General features: G+C 30.8%; 1 non-coding gene across 1 annotated transcript; it reads right to left on the bottom strand.

Moving 5' to 3' along the window:
• Positions 1 to 392: 392 nt before the first annotated feature.
• On the bottom strand, positions 393 to 556 carry LOC123638939. Its single transcript, XR_006735521.1, has one exon. It is a non-coding gene; the product is annotated as a U1 spliceosomal RNA (small nuclear RNA).
• Positions 557 to 4,273: the final 3,717 nt, after the last annotated feature.

Here is a 4,273-nt window from a genome sequence, read left to right as displayed (position 1 = left end):
TATTGGGTTGGATGTTCTATAAATGTTGATTAGGTCAAGGTAGTTAATAATATTGTTCATGTCTTCTATTAATATATCCTTACTGATTTTCTGTGTACTTGTTTTATTGATTACTGAAAGTGGAGTATAGAAGTCTTTAACTATAATTGCTAATTTGTCTAATTTTTCCTTTATCTCTCGCAGTTTTTGCTTCATGTATTTTGAAGTTCTATTGTTAGTTGCATACACATTTATGCCTTTTATGTCTCCTTATATCTTCTTATAAATTTACCCTTTTACCATAATGTAATGTCCTGTATCACTTTAACATATTTTTGCCTTTATATGTATAGTTTATTTTGTAGACAGCATATAATCAGACCTTGCCTTTTAATTTTTTTTTTTTTTAATCTCAGGGGAGAGCATGAACACAGTCTCCAATTAGCACAAATTCCATAGCCAAGTTTCCCACATGTGGGACCATCACATGACTCAGCACATCCAAAGTGCAATGGATAAGTCTTACCCTAGGAAAACCACCTTCATGATCATGATATGTCCCCCAAAAAGTAAGTATTGGTCTTGCTTTTTAAAAATCAATCTGATAATCTCTGCATTTTAATGGAGTATTTAATGTAATTATTGATACGGTTGGATTTAAATCTATCATCTTGCTATTTGTTTTATATTTATTCCATCTAGTTTTTGTTCCTTTCCCCCTCTTTTACCTTATGTTTTTGCATTTATGAAGTACTTTTATGATTTCATTTTATCTCTACTATTGCTTATTTTTTATATCTCTTTTATAGTTTTTTAATGGTTACCCTACGTTTGCTAATATATATCTTTAATTATTCATAGTCTACCTTCAAACTGCTTCACATGTAGTCTAATGATCTCACAACTTACAACTGTATACTCCCAAGTCCTCTTTCTCATCCTATGTGCTATTATTTTCATATATTTTAAATTTAAATATTCTACCAGTACCCTCTATATGGCTACTACTTTTGTTCTAGTCATTTAGTTATAGTTTAGGGAAATTATCAATTATAAATGTCTTTTATATTTACTTCTTTTTTAGCATTTCTGTAATCTTCATTTCTTCGTGTACAACTAAGTTTCCAGAATCATATTCCTTCTATTAAAGTATTTATTTAACTTTTCATCTAGCACAGATCTGCTGATAATTAATTCTTTCATTTTTTGTTTGTTCAAAACAATAAATATTTGACTTCATTTTTCAAAGATATAGAATTCTGAATTGATCGGGTTTTTTTCTTTCAGTGCTTTAAAGATGTCACTCTATTGTCTTCTAGGTTGCACACACTCTCATGAGAAATCTACTGCGATTCTTATGTGGGCTGCTCTCAAGATTTTCTCTTTATTTTTGGCTTCCAGCAATTTGACTATTATTGGTTTAGGTGGATTTTTCCCCCTCAGATTTATCCTGCTTGGAGTTCTCTGTACTTCTTGGATATGTGTTTTGAAGTTTTTAATTACTTGTGTTAGCTTTTCAAATATTTTGTCTGCCCCACTCTTTCTCTCTTCCTATTGTGCTTGTATAGCATCTAACTTCTCTTTGCCTCATGCTTTAACTCAGGTCTGACAGTCCTATATCCTTATTAGGGCCTATCTTTCTTTAAATTTCAGGCTTCTGAATTGATGGTGCTACAACCTTAGTTCTCTGATAGGTTCAAAAAGAGTTATAATTTTACAGTTTATCTGCAATTTTCTTATCCTGACGGAAGTTATGTTTTCTTTCCAGTTTTCTAGAAAATTTTTTAAAATTTAGAAATTTAAGTCAGTTTCACTATTAAAACCCACAAGTTATACTGATATTTCCCATTGCAATCAAACATTACAAGGTACAAAGTACATTGCCATTTTACCCATTTCCATATGCAACTCCCTTCTCAACAGTGGGAAAACTAACTCTCATACTCTCATTATTGTGTGTATATATGAGATACATATTTATTATATATATCAAGATAATATCTATTATTAAGCTATATTTTAAATTAAGTCTAGAATACACAGAATGATGTTTTGGGATTGCCAACTCATACCCCTATGAAAACCAAACTAACTAGTGTTCAATGTCTCTTTATACTTTTCTAGATAAAATTTATATATATTGAAGTGCATAAATCATAAGTATTCAATATAATTGCCTTTAAAATTTATATACTTCTAATATCACACTCAAATATAACCTCTTCTTTGAATACTCCATAGGCTAACCTCCACATGCAACTTTGACATCCCGTTATTACAAAACTTATTGCAATTTTTTCAATGTAGACTATGTTTGATAAAATATGAACTCATTAAAGAAACTGACTATGCCTTTTCAGTTTTGGGTTCCTATTTTCAAACATTATCTGGTATATAACATGGTACCAATGAATGTTTGCTAAATAAATAAAAGTCCATTGGAACAAATATCTTGCAGTTTTAAATAAGGGAGCTATGTAATTTTTAAGCTAAGATCTGCTTACTGTTACTAAATCATCAGCTAAGGGGGTTATGATAAGAACATGCAAGGAAAAAGAAGGCAGCAGTTGAAATGTTAATTAATCATTGTGTTCCAGAAACATAAAACTCTTCTAATCATTTATCAACTAGTCTTTGAAATTGGTAGGTGACACAAATTACTTCCACTATATTTATATATTAGGACTTTAGTCTTAGCAAGATATTTAAAAGTAAATATAGGTTACCTGTCTAAAACTTAATAGGGAAGAACATTTTCATAGTTGCTAGTGGATATTCTGACAATGGAGATTATTATTTTCAGTTGTCTACAAGCAGTAGGTAATCAAATCTATTGACAGATACTACTTTTATACCACTAACTATCCTGGAAAACAGAGAGGTTGTATGTACTGAAATTTGATTATGCAGTTGCTTTGGAGTCATGTCTAGAGTTTCTCTGTTTTTCTTTAAATAACAACAACAACAAAGACTATATATACTTTTATAACTATAATTAACTAAATATTTATTTCTAATACCTATAAGAAACTACTACCACAGAACAGTTTTGTGAAAGGAGTCCTGGAAAGAAATCAGAGCACCTGGATTCGGGCTCTGGATCATCAACTTGTCAACCTGAAACCTTAGGCAAGTCATAATCCTTTCAGTTACATGAAGACAATGGAGCTACTTCATAAGGTTCTTATGAAGGCTAAATAAGATGGCATTAGTAATAATGATAACAATAATAAGGAAAATAGTGAATTACATTTACTGGGGACTTATCATATGCTAGGTGTTCCAAATTTTTATTTCATTCTCATGAAAACACATAAGGTAGGTCTTCTTGTTATCCTTTTTGAAAGATGAAAAAAAATGAAGTTTAGAGAAATTTAAGTAACTTGCTCAAGGTCACACAGTTAATAAAAAGGTAGAACAAGAATTCAAATCCAGGTTTCTCCAGTACTAAATACAATTGTAATTGTTTCTCTTCCTGAATATATGCAAAGTGCCTAACAGAATGTTTGACATATATTAAATGATTAAAGATGTGCTAGTTCCTTTTGCTTCTCACTATACATGCCTCACTCTTGGGCATCTCAAACATGCTAACAAATTTAACAACCACCTAAAGTATATTATGTCATCAGATCTGCATTTCCAGCTCAATCTTCCTTTCTCTAAGTTCAAGAACTATGCATCCAGCTTCCTCAAGTGTCCAACAGGCATCTCAAATTCAATATGGCCCTAACCAAACTCATTACTTTCTTCTTAAATGTACTTCATTTATGGTCCCAAATCAATGAGTGATATTGCCATTCATCCAGACGTCTAAAATAAAAATATGAGAGTCAGGGATTTTCTTATAGTTTCCTAATCTGTTTTAAGTCTTCATAGCTTATTGACATGTTGCTTATACTCCCTAGGATAACTGACCCAATATTTCTAATCATTAAAAATTCAGCTCAAAATATCATCCCCCCTTTGGATCTTTGTAATCTCAGTTAAGTAGTATCACCTCTGTTGAGCTGTCATACCTTGCACATAACTCGATTTTTATATGTTATCATACTACATTATACTGATACATTTTCATATTTCTCTGTTCTCCTATATCAATGCAGTCCATTAGAACTTTTTGGGTAATAGAAATGTTCTATATGTGTGCTGTCTATCCAAAAATGATAAAAATACAGTTTTTAAAATAAAAAATTTGCAAGATGGGTCTAACAGTAAAGTGAGAAAAGTCAATAAATTTGAAGATAGATCAATAGAAAGCATCCAATCTGAAAAATCAAGAGAAAAGATTAGA

Source organism: Lemur catta, chromosome 5 (genome assembly GCF_020740605.2).
Source record: "Lemur catta isolate mLemCat1 chromosome 5, mLemCat1.pri, whole genome shotgun sequence".
In the NCBI taxonomy this organism is placed as follows: Eukaryota; Metazoa; Chordata; class Mammalia; order Primates; family Lemuridae; genus Lemur; species Lemur catta.
This window is presented reverse-complemented; position numbering and strand designations above follow the sequence as displayed.